The sequence below is a fragment of the Quercus lobata genome, chromosome 5 (assembly GCF_001633185.2).
Source record: "Quercus lobata isolate SW786 chromosome 5, ValleyOak3.0 Primary Assembly, whole genome shotgun sequence".
Classification (NCBI taxonomy): domain Eukaryota; kingdom Viridiplantae; phylum Streptophyta; class Magnoliopsida; order Fagales; family Fagaceae; genus Quercus; species Quercus lobata.
This window is the reverse complement of record NC_044908.1, coordinates 77,446,729-77,463,075: the sequence shown is the minus strand read 5'-3', so window position 1 is coordinate 77,463,075 and position 16,347 is coordinate 77,446,729. Positions and strand designations below refer to the sequence as shown.

At 37.8% G+C, this 16,347-nt stretch overlaps 1 pseudogene; it reads right to left on the bottom strand.

Annotated features, from left to right (window-relative positions):
• The window catches only part of LOC115991188, a 36,503-nt pseudogene extending 23,222 nt beyond the window's left edge, over positions 1–13,281 (bottom strand).
• Positions 13,282–16,347: the final 3,066 nt, after the last annotated feature.

The window sequence follows — 16,347 nt, the reverse complement described above, 5'->3', positions numbered from 1 at the left end:
TATATTTTTTTGCACAATTTAATAATTATAGTAATAATAATAAAAAATTTCCAACCCAACCTAAACCAACCCAATCCATGTGGGTTGGGTCAAAAAATCCCCTCAACCCGACCCATGCACACCCCTACCTCATAATGAGGCAGTATCACTTTGCCAACATTGGGCCATTTGAACCTTGAAAATTATTTTGTTATTAAGGGCTCACTGTGTATAGAAGATTTTAGATAGAATTGTACAAGGGTTCATGAATCATTACTACTGACTTGATATTTCATGAATATGTTAGGACATATGTGTTACACATGTTAGGAACATATGTCACTATTTTATGCAATTGGCTAATCCTTTGACAAAACGCATTTTACTTGTAATTGGGTAGATCTAGGAGGTGTTTAATGTTTCAAGAGACAAGGTTTCAAGTTCAAGTGTTAAAGTCATGCAAGTCTATCCAAGAATCAAGTGTGAAAAGTGTTGTTCATTAAAACTCGATAGCTAGCAATCTATCGAGACTTAGAGCTGTCTGAATCCCGTGGCTTGACAACAGCTCGACAGAAAGGGTATCTATCGAGGTTTATGAAACTCAGATTTTCGAGTCTATTTTTCATCCAATCCGTGATTATATGTTTGGGCTTTCTTTTCTCACAACCCTAGACATATATAAGGATTATTTTAAAGGCCGTCAAAGGTGATACAAGTTGCACAAATGTTGAGCAAAGTTTTGTTCAAGCAAATTGTGACCGGAGACAGAATTTTTCCTAGTTCATCTTTCTTGTGAAGAAGCTGATGTTTTTATACACCATAGGGTTTTGTGACCAAGCAACTTCATGATCTTCATCGTGTGATGAACTGAAGAAATTTGCAACCAACAACCTTCTCTTGTTGGTGATAGAAGTCGCATACTGGGATCCACGTAATTGGGTAGTCACGTACTAGGAGTCGTGCATTAAAAATGAGATATTGTCACTACAGAACAAGTCCAATTGGGTATTGGGGTAAGGGTTCAACTGTAGATTGGTATAAGGTACTGAGATTCCTTTACTTGTAACCACTTGTTTTGATAATAGTGGATTCTCGGGATTAGTGACCTTAAAATCACCTGGTGGGGTTTTTGCCGTGTAGGAACAAATCACCGTGTCAATTTAATTTCTGCTGCATACTTAGTTTAATTGGTGATTTTTTTGTGCTACCACGTACATTGCATGTTAATTTGATTAATTAATAAACTTGGCTAATTAAACAATTAATTTATCACAAGGGATCAATATGTTTGTGGCCTATCAAGTGGTATTAGAGCAGGCATACTCTGATTAGGGTTAATCTTTGTTGTGTGATCCATTAACCCCTGTTTGTCATGGATAGAGGACAGTCTCTTATCATACCTCCTTTATTTGATGGCACTAACTATGCATACTGGAAAGTACGCATGAGAGCTTTCTTGCAGTCTTTAGATGAGAAAGTGTGGCAAACTGTGGAGATAGGCTGGACCAAGCCGAAGGAAGCACCAACTGATTCGGATGATGCTAAGATCAAGGCGGCAAACTTCAACAGCAGGGCATTGAATGCCTTATTCAGTACAGTCACAAATGAGGAGTTCAAGAAGATATCCTCCACCGAAACTGCAAAGGAAGTATAGACCATTTTCCAGACAACCTACAAAGGAACCAAGGCCGTCAAAAATTCAAAACTTCAGAGGCTCACTACAAGCTTTGAAGAAATCAAGATGGAGGAGGATGAATCGTTTGATGAGTTCTATGCCAAGCTCAAGGACATAGTAAACTCAGTTTTTAATCTCGGGGAAACCATTCCTAAACCCAAGATTGTGAGAAAGGTGCTCAAATCTCTACCCGAGAGATTTCATGCCAAGATCACCGCGATTGAGGAATCGAAGGATATTGACAAAATTCCTTTGACAGAGCTGGTTGGAAATCTACAGACCTATGAGTTGGGTTTGTCTAGAATTAGGAAATTAAGCAAGAGCAAAAGCATGGCACTGAAGCTCAAGAGCAATGACACGAATGAGTCTTCAAACAATGAAGATTCTAAGATGAAGTCCTATTTCTCCAGGCAATTCATGAAGAATGCAAATGGGAAGGGCTTCGACAAGGACTGTAGGCAATCTAGTTACTCACAGTTCAAAAGCCAGGACAAAGGGAAGAAGGATGCTAGGGATGGTGGTTAGTACACTGTTCCCTCAGGACCAAAATTCTTTGGGTGTCACAGTTTCGGTCACATGAAACAAGAATGCTCCACATATCTCAAGACCATTGGGAAAAGTAAGGAACTTGCTACTACATTGAGTGACACCAAGCCTGAGGATGAACTCGACAATGAGGATGACGGAATCCTGAATGCCTTCACTGCCACTATCAATCCTACTAAGGGGATTTTTTGAAGATGTGGATGAAGAAGAGGAATTGGTGGAGTCCAAGTTTGAGAAGATGGATGAACAAGATGACATCCACATAGCCTATGCAAAGTTATACAAGCTTTCAGGAAAGTATGAGAAGATGTATAGGTTGGCCACTAAAAAGCTTAGTGATGTGGAGCTTGAGCGAGAAGAAATCTCTACAAAGTTTGATGAAGCAAATCATACTATTGGAGCACTGAGGTTTGAGAATAACTTCTTGGTTGAGAAGACCAAGAAGCTTGAGGTAGAATTCTTCCAAGTCAGAGCTCAGTTGGAAAGAACTTCAAGCGCTAAGCTCGATGAGATGCTAAGTCTTAAGAAATCTGCTTCTGATCGAACCGGTTGAGGGTATGATTTTTCTTCTCTTAGTATTGCTTCTACTAGTACTACTGTTTTTGTTCCTCCTGCTAATAATATTGAAATTGAGAACACTAATGTCAAAACTGACTTAGCTAGTGAGAACATAGGCAAAGGTAAATCTATCTTAGGAGCACTCCCTAAGCAGGATAAGAAAGAAGTTAAAAACCCTAAGGCTAAGAAGGTAAACTCTCAAAAGCCTAAACAGAAGAAGCAGCATCTCTGTCATCACTGTGGAGTAGCTGGTCATACTCGACCTAATTGCTATAAGTGGTTAGCCACTCAATAGAGCAACGACATGATCGCATCGGGAAACCAGAATCAGTTTCCATCCCCTTTTACTCCCCTTAGAGATCTTCTCAAAACCCTTATGTTCCTTTCGAACTTGAACGGTTTTAATTCTTGTCCCTCACCTCCAGTTCAAGGATTCACTCAAAGGAAAGGCTCTTCCAAGGTGTGGAAGGAAAAGGGCTCCAAGTGATTTTGTCACTTCTTCTCTTTCCCCTTCGTATTTTTTTTTTTTTTTTGCATTGCTTGTGTGTTTTGCTTTATTGTCTTGAGTCAGTCTAATTTTATGCATTATTTTGTTTAATTTATTTTTGTTTGTTTTCTTTTCAGTTTTGGTTTTTTTTTTTTTTTTTTACATATAAAAATAAATAAAAAATTGAAAAATACAAAAATAGTATGTGTTTGTGTACATTGGTATTTGTGTACCTTGGGTGGCCATTGAAACAAAGTTTTCTAAACTTTGTATCTTTTGTAGCTTAGATGAGCATCTCTATGCATAACTAAGCAAGTGAGTTTTGTGGCTCGTGTTTGTAATAAGTAAGATTAAGTTATCTCTTGTATTTAACACTCGTATCACTCTTTTTGTCGGGAAGGACTAGACAATCCTAAGAGAAAGGCATAAATAACCATCTCACCACTGTTGCCCACCAATCATGAAATGACATTTGTATGCTCAGCATAGTAAAAGTGGAATGTCGAAATGCTTAACATAATTGGGTATCTCTTTTTTCTCTTTTATATGCCCATGCATGATTTACTCAAAAAGAAAAATATCCAAAGAAAATAAAAAGCAAAAAGAATAAAAAAGCTTTATATATGATTACAAGTGTGTATTCTAGGAGATGTGAGAGTTATAGGATGTACCTCGAAGGTGATAGTCTCCATCAAAAAGTTATGATTGTGTGTGAGTTAAAGTGATTTTCTCATATCTCAAATCGTCATAACATGTAGACGCTTATGCAATCTTGCAATGTTTTTCACACACAACACGCAATATTCTTTACTACTTTTGATACATGTGCAGGTACAATGTGATTTGGCCATCACAAGGTTTACATATGTTAATGTATGATCACTAAACTGTCTTAACTTGTTTTTGAAAAATAAAATCAGTTAGACTGTTTAGTGTGTGTGTGTGTGTGTGTGTGTGTGTGTGTGTGTGTGTGTTTTGAGATCGTTATGCTTAACATTTTATTCCTGAGAGATGATTTTGAGAGTTCAAAATGTTGTTTGGATCCTTGGTTGAGTTGCATGTTTGATTGCATTCATATCTGTGTTTTTCTCTTCTTTGAAAAACTATTTTTTTAAGCAATCTCGATAGCTCCTCGACACCTCTTGACACATAGCTTATCTATCGAGCTCTTCAGTTGTTTTTTATCGCAATCTCGACACCTCTCGATAGCTAGGTGGATCGATCGAGAAACTTTCTGTCCCCTCGATAGCTCCTTAACAGCTACCTTGATCCATTGAGCTTCTTTGTGAAGAATTATGTTGTTTGATCCTCGACAAATCCTCAATAGCTAGCTCAACAGCTAGAAGACGTGTTTTAAAGCTCGATAGCTCCTCGATACATCTCGATCGATCGAGCTTTATGAGGTTTCTATATATATGCGCGTCGCGATTTCTGATCTCATTTCTTTGATCTCTCTCGACAATTTCTCATCTCTCTCACTCCCAAACACTCTCAACACAACCACTTCATTCTTCCCTACTCTTTCCTTGATCATTTGCTTGCATTTTCATAGGTATGATCTCTTTTCTTGACTTTCATCAATCATGTTCATGCATTCTAACCTAGATTTTGGGATTTTCTTTAAAATTTGGGTTTTTTCGAAATTGATGAAGTTTTGGTGAAATTTTTGGGTTGGGTTATGCTTATGTGATCTTAAAACTTCATGCATTGCATCTCATATGCATTACAACTATATTTTCATGCATTTAGATGTGTGTTATATATGTGCAACTGATTGTGTACTGGTAGAATTAGATTGGGCTGAGCCCATGATGCAATTACCTTTGCATGTCACATGTTTATGCATTCTTATGCATACGTACTTTCTAATCAATATATTTTGATATATTCTTGTTGCTTGGTACTTTTCTAATTGTTTCTTTCTCCCTCTCTCTCTCTTTTGTTTGCGTTAGTCTGCTTCTATGGCACCCAAACACAAATCTACTCCATCCCGAAACCTTCTTTGTTCCGGGGCATCCACTTCTTCTGATCCTACTCCCTCACACATCCGGTTTCATGATGAGAAGGCCAAATGGGACTTCTTTGAGAAATTTTCCTAACGAGGCATTCATTCTGAACGCTAAGTCATCTTGTCGGACTTCTCTGACACTGACCTTCCCACTGTCATCCACAGTAGGGAATGAGAGTCATTGTGTGACGTCCCAGTCACCTGTCCATCCGTGCTGATCCAGGAGTTCTACTCCAACATGCATGGATTTGATTTTTCAGTACCTTATTTTGTTACTCGCGTCGAGGTACGCACATTGTTGTCACACCGGATATTGTATCCGATGTGCTCCGTGTCCCTAGGGTAGAGCATCTTGACTACCCTGGTTGTGATCGTCTTAAGACCATGTCTAAAGACGAGCTTATCTCTTCTTTTTGTGAGCGCCCTTCTAATTGAGGTGTGCGTCAGTTCACTTACTATTCGGGCTTTGCAAAAGGCCCTCGTTTTCTTAACATAGTCATGACTTTTATTTTACATCCCTTATCTCATTATAACTCCATTACAAAGCCCTATGCTCGGTTTTTTCTTTCACTTTTAGAGCATCTTAGTATAGATTTTCCCTTTCATTTCATTCTTTCTATCATAGATGTGTATAGGGATTCGGCGACCTGTGATAAGCTCATCTTCCCTTCAGCTATCACGAGGATTTTATGTCATTTTTCTGTTCCTTTTCCCTTGTCCGACCACTTCTCTATTATGGGTGCTGTTAGGTTCTAAAGTTTAGGATTTTATGTATTTAGAACTCTAATTTGTATTGTTGGCAAACCATGATCAAAACAATGTGTTTAGAAGTGTTTAAATCTAGCTCAAAGTTGTATGTCAATGTAAAGTTGGAATCGAGTTTAAAGCAGGAAGCACTGTGGCTTTCGGCCTGGCTCGATCGATCGAAGCTTAGGCTCGACCAATCGAAGCTCGAGTAGATCGCTTTTCTGCAGATTCGTCCAACTCAGCCCTATTTGTTTTAAAACGTTTTCAGGGTTTCTTATTTGTCCTAAGTATAAAAGGAAAACCCTAGCCACGTTTTAGTGTTGCTCATATTGCGGTTTGTGTAAATCTCTTGTGAGATCTAGAGGAGCTTTCCTTTACACAAACTTAGGGATTTCAAGGAGGAGATATTTTCTACACCTTGATGATCAATTCAGTTGCTGCCATTAAAACTTAAAGAATACACAAACGGGGGTGCTTGTAGCTGGTGGGAATCCAAGAAAGAAGGAGTCCGTGGATTCGGAGCTTGCACGTGGTCGTGTCAGTAAGTTCTACTGGTTGGTAGCATTAGGAAGTCAAGCAGGGGTGCTTGTAAGTCCTTTTGTATGAACTTCGATTCTTTCAAGATAGTGGATTCAAGTTTACCTTGAGGATAGCTAGGTCAAATCCTCCCCAGGTTTTTACCGGTTTGGTTTCCTGGGTGATCATATCTTGTGTTATTTATTTTCCGCTGCTTTGCATGATTTGATCTTTATTATTGTGATAACTTAGACTTGTTTAATCTGACTAAGTAACAACTTGGCTAATTACCTTGGTTTAATCAATTGTTTAAGGGGTCTAAAAACTGTCAAGTGTTATTAGAGCGGGTAGCTCTTTTGTTGTTGATCCTTTGATCTCTGAGCTGATCATTGACCCCTGTTGTCATGGAACACGGACACTCTCTAGTTATTCCTCCTCACTTTGATGAGAATAATTATGCATACTGGAAAGTAAGGATGAAAACTTTCCTGAAATCCATTGATGAGAGGGTGTGGAACTCCGTTGAATACGGATGGGAGAAGCCCACTACTCCTGTTAGTGAGTGGGAAACTTCTCAGAAAGAAGCAGCTTCGTTTAATAGCAAGGCTATGAATGCGATTTTTAACGCTGTTTCTATGGAGGAATTTAAGAGAATCTCGAATGTTGAGATCGCTCATACTGCTTGGAATATCCTCCAGACTGTGCATGAAGGCACAAAGGCTGTCAAAATAAATAAATTGCAGCAATTGACTTCTAAATTTGAAAGCATTAGGATGTCTGATGATGAATCTTTTGATGAATTCTATGCTAAACTGAATGATATTGTTAATTCTACTTTTAACTTGGGTGAAATCTATGATCAACCTAAAATTGTTAGGAAGATTCTTAGATCTTTGACTGAAGACTTTAGACCCAAAGTGACTATCATTACTGAAAGCAAGGATGTGGACTCCATCCCTGTTGATGAGCTTGTAGGATCTCTTCAATCCTATGAGTTGGATCTACCCAAAACTTCCAAATCCAAATCAATGGCTCTTAAGTCAGTTGATGATGTTGATAGTGGTGGATTTGATGATGAGCTCTCTGCTACAGAGATTGCCTATCTTGCCAAGAACTTTAGAAACTTTTTCAGGAATAACAATAGAAAGGCAAGAGGCACAAACACTACTGAACCTAGAAATTTTAGGAAGTATGATCCCACTAAGGTTAATAACAATGATAAACCTAGAGAAAGAGTAGGTCAATCTTCCAATAATTCTTTGGGCTCTCAATGTTTTGGATGTCAAGGGTATGGACACTTGAAATCTGAATGTCCAACCTATTTGAAGTCTATGGGTAAGGCTATGGCTGTAACCCTTAGTGATGGTGAAGTTTCTGATCATGATTCTGATTGTGATGAGGATGGAAACTTCATTACTTTCACTGCTACTGCTGTAGTTGATGAGAGCATATCTGTTGAAGAGAACCCTTCTGATGGGGAACTCTCTGAAGATGCAGATCTTCAAGAGGCCTATAACAAACTTTGCAAAGTTGCTGCAAAGGATGCTATGAATGTTGAACTTGGCCTAAAGAAAATTGAATCTCTTGAGCTTGAAAAGAAAAATTTGCTTGTTAAATTGTTTGATGCTAATGATCTTTTGAACAATGTGAAAACTGAAAACATGCTTTTACTTGATAAAGTTAAATCTTTGGAACTTGATTTATCTGTTGCTAGATCTGCTAGTTCTAAACTTGATCAAATGCTGAGTGTTCAAAAGTCATCTTCTGACAAAACTGGTTTAGGTTATGTTGATAGCATCTGTGTGTCCGCTCCCCATTCCACTAAGTTTGTTCCTTCATCTTCTTCTTCTGAACCTTCAGTGAGTGAGATAGTGAGTGAAACTGTCAAACCCCCAGTGAGTGAGGTTACTAAACCCTTAGAAGGTTCATCATCTAGGAAGATTAGGGTTGATCTGAAAGAATCTAAGCCTAAGAAGCCTACCCTATCTAAGGACAAGACACATGATAAACCTGCATGGGTTTGTCATTTTTGTGGAAAGACTGGACACATACGTCCAAATTGCTACAAGCTGTAAGCTGCAAAGAGAGCAAACAAACCAAAAGTACCTGTGCCTCAAGCACTTGATCCTATGGTACTTATTGGTGATTTGGTAAAGGCTTTAAACCTTTATTTCAATCTTGAAGTTGGTAATCATTCTCAAGTGAATAAGAACTCCAATGCTCGTGGTGCATCTAAAAAGTTTTGGATGCAAAAGACTCGACCTAAGTGAGTCTTTCTGACATGGTCCTTGTGCTTCATTGTTCTACCCTTTGTGACTATTGTTCTTTGGTTTTGTTTTTTTTGTCTCTAGGATTTGCATAGCATAACATTCATGCATTTCATTCTAGGTGTTTTTATTTTTAATAAAATAAAAAATAAAAAAAAAGGGAAAAAGGAAGCACATTTTGTTTTTGCACTATTCTTCTTGGTTTTTAAGAACAAGGTTGGTCAATTTATTTTCACATAACATGTTTTTTGTACCTTGTTTAGCTTTGATGAGCTTATTTATTGTACTCTACTAGTTGAAGATTTGTAGTACATGTTGTGTGGGAAAGATGTGTATGGTTTTTGATTACTATGTCTTAATCTTGAAGTCACTTGTTTTTTAAATGTTGGACTTGAACTTTTAGAGAAAGGCATAAATAACCATCTCACCACTGTTCACTAGCCAATCATGAACACCTTAGTGCATATCATAAGATTTTGTGCTCGAGAAAGTGTAGCACATGCACAAAAAGAACATAAGATGAAGTCTCGGTAAAAGTGCTTAATTCTTAAAATCTAATTGGTGTGTACTATTAGGCTTGATGCCAAACTCACATAAACTTAAAATTGGAATGTATATTATGAGGCATAAATACAAGAAACTTACATGATTGCAAGCTTATGATCTAGGAGATGTGGGAGTTATATGATGTAACTCTTTAGGTGATAGTCTCTTTTAAATTCTTTGTGATGAATTTTGTAGACTTTGTGATTGATTGCTATTCACATATCACCTCACATGTATCTCAAGTTTTTGCTAGTCGCACACACTACACGAGTTACTCTTTGCTAAACTTTGTACATGTTATTGTGTGTGTTTATGGTCTGATCAACCACGTTTTTGCAATTACTTTGAATTATGTGCAAACTAAATTTGTTACTTGAAAAATTTGTGGAGAATGCAAAATTTTGTTTTTGGGAATTTTGGGCTTAAAATTCTTGATTTGAAAAACATACCATCTCATACTCATGCATTTTTTTTCTTAAAATTAAATGCTTTGAGTCAAATCATCTCGTTTTTTTCAAAACTTGTGTTTTTTCAAAAATATGGTGAGCCTCTGTCTGATTCGATCGGTCCAGTCTGTTTTTCGACCGATCGAAATTTTTAAAATTTATAAAATTTGTGAGAGGGAGTCTCTGTCTGTTTCGACAGGTCGAGGCTGATTTTCGACCGATCGAAACTCGTATATCAGGTTTTTTAAAAAGCTAAATTGGACTTTTTCAGAGTCACTATTCAAACTTTTTCTTGCTTTTCTCTCTCTCCGCGTTGGCTCAAGGCTCCACCATTCAAGTTTTTGTCGTTTTCCTTCAAATTTTTTGCAAGGTTTTTGTCCTTGGAAGCCGGTAAGTCCTTTTTGCCCTTCTTTTTCAAGTTTTGTTCTCTTTTTCATGCATTTTTCATGCATTCTCATGGCTATTTTCGGCATCTTCACACTTATTGGGGTTTTTGATGATTCAAACCTATTCTTGTGCAATTGATCAATGGGTTTTTGTGCCATGATATTATATTGATGTTCCCTATAGTTTAATTTGATCAATTTTGTGGTTTTTGAAAAATTGAAAATTCTAGGGTTTTGAATTTGATCCGAATTGGGGATTTTGTCAAATTGGCTCAAATTGATGAAATTGGCTTATCCAATTGATGTAATTGGTCATTATTGTTGTTATTATATCATGTGTAATGATCAATTTGTCAATTTTTTTAAATTGATCAAGTGGTTTCTATATTTTGGGGTTTTTTTTTGTTAAAAACCTTAATGTGCAAGCCAATTTTGTAATTTGAACCTTTTGGACTTAATTCACTGCATTAGAACATGCATCATGACATTTAAACTTGTTCATGCATCATATAGATTTTGTTTCTATATTTTGTTTTTGTGCTAACTTGCAGTCTGCCCTTGGTTTTGGTTTGTGGTTTTTGTTCTTTCGCTCTGTGTTTTGATCCTTATCTTAGCACCATGCCTAGGAAAACTAGAGCTCATAGGACCACTTCCACTTCCTCTGAGTCTCCACCTAGGGTTGAGCTGTTTAAGAATGATAAGTGTAGAGAAGCCTATGACTCTTTAAACTGTAAGCGTAAGATCTGGTCTGAGCGAGCAGTTGTTTTAGATCAGCTTGTTCCGGCCATTAGGGCCAATTTTGAGTCTCGAGGTTGGTTGCCTCTCTTAGAGATAGATCATCCACCCCCAACCGCCCTGATTAGAGAGTTCTACTCAAACCTCTCTTGTCACGTCTATGATTCCAACACCCTAGTTAGGAGTTGGATACGAGGTGTAGAGTTCACCATTACCCCTCGGGTAGTGGCTGAGGCTCTTAGGGTGCCGGTTGTTCGGGATGCTGACTATCCCTATGATGAGTCTCCATCTTTAGACGTTGTCATGTCTTACATCACTGGGTCATCTATCTAGTGGGGTACTGATCCTCGGATCACGTTTGCTGAGCTTACTGAGATGGCCTATCTCTTCTTTAGGATTGCGTGTCATTCCTTTAAAGCGATGTGTGTTTTTGTACGCCTTTGCTTCTGGAGCGTCCATCAGTTTTCCTCACTTGTTCCTTCGTTCTTTGAACGAGGTTCATAGGAGTTCTGCCGTAGGGCATGCGCTGATTCATCCTATTTTCATTCATAGGATTTTGCTCTACTTAGGTCTAGATGGTTTTCCGTCGGGTGAGCCTGTTCATGTGATAGTTCCCATAGATGCCACCTTTCTTCGTCAGAGGGCTGCTCAGTTGAGAGTTGCTCCTCCTCGTCCTAGAGGTGCATCATCTAGTAGTGTTCCCCCTCCTCCCTCCTCTACAGGTACAGCTGCTGCTGAGACTTCAGGTGCTGTTGCTGATGCTGATGCTGTTGTTCCTCCACCGACTGCTTCAGATGATTCAGACATTCGTCGCACGTTGGATCATGTCTTGACCGTTCAGGCGGCTCAAGGACAGATTTTGGTGGATGTACTTGATGAGATCCGTACCTTGCGTGCGGAGTTGGCGCAGTTTAGACCACCTCCCTTTTGATGATGGATATCTTGTTTGTCCTTTGGCATTCCGTCACAAAAATGGGGAGTACTTGTAGGTTTTTTGTTTTCAGGGGGAGATTATTTGTTTTTGATGGGATATTCATGTTAGGGGGAGTTTTATGTTTTTGTTAGTACTTTATTTTTGTTTCTTGTTTCAAACTGCTTATTGATTTTATATTTATGAGGTATTCATTGATATATGTCTTTATTTGTGTGTTGTTTGAAATCAAGAAGTTATTTTGTTTACTTGTATTATTTCCACACATGCGGTTATGCATTTTGTTTAGTGTTTCAGGAAATATACAGGTTGATTCAATTGAGTTGCTGTCTACACTTGCAACTGATGGATAGTAGTTAGGATTGAATTTGGTTTATGAGCATTATTTTGTAAAGGGCTTTTCATTTTGTAAACTTTGAGCTTCTAAGTTGTGTTTTGTCACGGATTGTCAAAGGGGGAGTTTGTTAGGTTCTAAAGTTTAGGATTTTATGTATTTAGAACTCTAATTTGTATTGTTGGCAAACCATGATCAAAACAATGTGTTTAGAAGTGTTTAAAGCTAGCTCAAAGTTGTATGTCAATGTAAAGTTGGAATTGAGTTTAAAGCAGGAAGCACTGTGGCTTTCGGCCTGGCTCGATCGATCGAAGGTTAGGCTCGACCGATCAAAGCTCGGGCAGATCACTTTTCTGCAGATTCGTCCAACTCAGCCCTATTTGTTTTAAAACATTTTTAGGGTTTCTTATTTGTCCTAAGTATAAAAGGCAAACCCTAGCCACGTTTTAGTGTTGCTCATATTGCGGTTTGTGTAAATCTCTTGTGAGATTTAGAAGAGCTTTCCTTTACACAAACTTAAGGATTTCAAGGAGGAGATATTTTCTACACCTTGATGATCAATTCAGTTGCTGCCATTAAAACTTAAAGAATACACAAGCGGGTGCTTGTAGCTGGTGGGAATCCAAGAAAGAAGGAGTCCGTGGATTCGGAGTTTGCACGTGGTCGTGTCAGTAAGTTCTACTAGTTGGTAGCATTAGGAAGTCAAGCGGGGGTGCTTGTAAGTCCTTTTGTATGAACTTCGATTCTTTCAAGATAGTGGATTCAAGTTTACCTTGAGGATAACTAGGTCAAATCCTCCCCAGGTTTTTACCGGTTTGGTTTCCTGGGTGATCATATCTTATGTTATTTATTTTTCGCTGCTTTGCATGATTTGATCTTTATTATTGTGATAACCTAGACTTGTTTAATTGGACTAAGTAACAACTTGGCTAATTACCTAGGTTTAATCAATTGTTTAAGGGGTCTAAAAACTGTCAGGTGCTATAGATGCCGCTACCCTTAAACGAAGCAAGGCACAGTTTCGGTCAAGGCGGTCCAGGTTAGCAACTCCTCCCATTCCTTTGGCTCCATCCACATCCGCTCCCTCTTCTTCTACGAGCGGTGTGACTCTCGGGGACATCATGGCATAGCTTCAGCGCATGGATGCTCGCCTTAACATTCTCAATGATGAGTTGCGTCAGGTGAACACCTGAGTTGGTCGTATTGCACGATGCCAGGCGGTCATGGGTGGCTTCATTACTTCTCCTCCACCCACTCCAGAGGCTCCTGAGAATGAGGATGATGATGATGATGCCACTGCTTCTGATGATGAGGATGATGGAGATGATAGCTCTTCCAGTGCTAACGAGATGTCTTCTTGACACTCTTACACTTTGGTTTTGAGAGTAGTCATAATTAAGGGGAGAGTTAGTTTAGGAGATTTTTGTTAGGGGGAGTGTTGATTTTGAGGGATGTAGTGAGGATATTATGTATCTTTTTCTTTTTTGTCTACTTTAGATACATTTATCTCTTGTACATGGGTTTTGTGACCATTTTGACATATATTGTACTTATATTCTTTACATATTGATGTATGTTTTTCACCTACCCTTTCATGTATTGTTTCTTTTCTCTCTTAATGCACATGCTTCTTATAACTTGTATGCAATCTATTATTTCTATTTTACACTAAGATGTCTTGATGAGTTTTTTTTAAAGTGTTTCAGAAATACAGGTTGTCAAAGTCTACTTGTCATAAACTCTCTTCTTGCAAAGTTTTTCAAGAGTTTTTGTTAGGATAGATTTTATTGTATTCAACAAGTGAATATGAGTTGAGTGATTTATGGCTTCTCTCATATCTCATTTGTTTGTTGTGGCTTTGTCACGGATTGCCAAAAGGGGAGATTGTTAGGACATATGTGTTATACATGTTAGGAACATATGTCACTATTTTATGTAATTGGCTAATCCTTTAACAAAATGCACTTTACTTGTAATTGGGTAGATCTAAGATGTATTTAATGTTTCAAGAAACAAGGTTTCAAGTTCAAGTGTTAAAACCATGCAAGTCTGTCCAAGAATCAAGTGTGAAAAGTGTTGTTCATTAAAGCTCCATAGCTAGCAATCTATCGAGATTTAGAGCTGTCTGAATTCGATGGCTCAACAGCAACTCGACAGATAGGGTATCTATCGAGGTTTATGAAACTCAGATTTTTGAGTCTGTTTTTCATCAAATCCGTGATTATATGTTTGGGCTTTCTTTTCTCACAACCTTAGACATATATAAGGATTATTTTAAAGGCCGTCAAAGATGACACAAGTTGCACAAGTGTTGAGCAAAGTTTGTTTAAGCAAATTGTGATCAGAGACAAAATTTGTCCTAATTCATCTTTCTTGTGAAGAAGCTGCTGTGTTTGTACACCGTAGGGTTTTGTGAACAAGCAACTTCATTATCTTCATTGTGTGATGAACTGAAGAACTTTACAGCCAACAACCTTCTCTAGTTGGTGATAGAAGTCGCGTACTAGGATCCACGCAATTGGTTAGTCACATACTGGGAGCCGTGCATTGAAAAGGAGAGATTGTTACTATAAAACAAGTCCAATTAGGTATTGGGGTAAGGGTTCAACTGTAGGTTGATATAAGGTATTGAGATTCCTTTACTTGTAATCGCTTGTTTTGATAATAGTGGATTCTCGGGAGTAATGACCTTAAAATCACCCGATGGGGTTTTTGTCATGTAGGTTTTCCCCGTTCGTAAACAAATCACCGTGTCAATTTAATTTCCACTGCATACTTAGTTTAATTGGTGATTTGTTTGTGCTACCACGTACATTGCATGTTAATTTGATTAATTAATAAACTTGGCTAATTAATCAATTAATTTATCACAAGGGGGTCAATACGTTTTTGGCCTATCAGAATACACACAAAGGCATTTGATAGTTAATACAAATAAGTATAGTAAAGTTGTGATTTTCAGTTTATGTTTATTGGCTTAAATTTCATGTCAAATTTGATTGTAATTCATTCAATCATTTAGCAGTATTTTTTTGGGAATACATGTAATGGGTATAGCGTTCAATTTGGTGAAGATCTATGAAGAACAAAGGATTTCGCGAATTACTCTCGACTGGTTCTTAACTGCTACAACCCGCGAAAGGCCACATGAGGAGCACATGTTGGAAGTTCAAATGACTCAAGTGTCAGAGGTATTTTGCAAGTAGGTCGTGACTTGGCCAACTTTCGAACTAAGTCGCAAGATGCACTGACAGCTGGAATTCTGTGTGTTTCCCTTATACCTTTACTCACACTATAAAAGCCAAAATTACCCACGAAATTGTAAGAAGAGTTTCAGAGAGAAAACCCTAGAAATCCATTGGAAAGTTAGAGATTACAAACCAACAATCATCTACACATTTCTCTTAGTTTTCTTCACTCTCTTCCCTCTCTAATTCCATATCCTTTGAAAAGTTCTTAGCCCAAAAACAACCCACATCCATTCAAAGTGTTATGAGTTGATTTGGAGCAATTGGAAAGCATTGGGTCATGCCAATCTTTGGTGGGAGCAATTGGGGATAGTTATGAGACCTAGAAAGCTAGTGAAGACAAGGCTTGGTGAAGCCCATTGGTAGTTGGGGTTCGGATGGCTCAAGTATAGAGGGTAGCCTAGGCTTGGAGGGTCTAATTGTTATCCTTGTACTCAAACTAATTTACTAGTAGATCGATTCGGCTTGTAAGGCTGCAGAGAGGTTTTTTAGCCGGTTTTTTCAGTTTTCCTCTTCGATAATACATCACGGTGTTATCTTGTTTTTACTTCTCTCTTCCTTTACTACTTGTACTTTTTACTTAGTTTTCAATTATGTATGTCCCTACACTAGTTAGTAGTCCTGGTTGATTATGTATTTATTACTCTTGTTCTACTTTATCTAGAGCAGATTAAAAGAAATCTAGCTGTAATTTAAAAATTAGGGTTCTAAACTAACTCAAGTATTTATACTAGTGAGCTTTCAATTTAGGCTCTGATACCAATGAGATTTGTTAAGAGTAAATTCTCATTAACTTGAATAATGATACACTGATGCTATAGTTTATATACAACAGAGAAGCTAACTAACTAACTAACTTAACAACTATAACAGATTTCTAACAAACAAAAAGATTACAACTAATCACACATGTGCACATCACATGCCCATTACTAGAC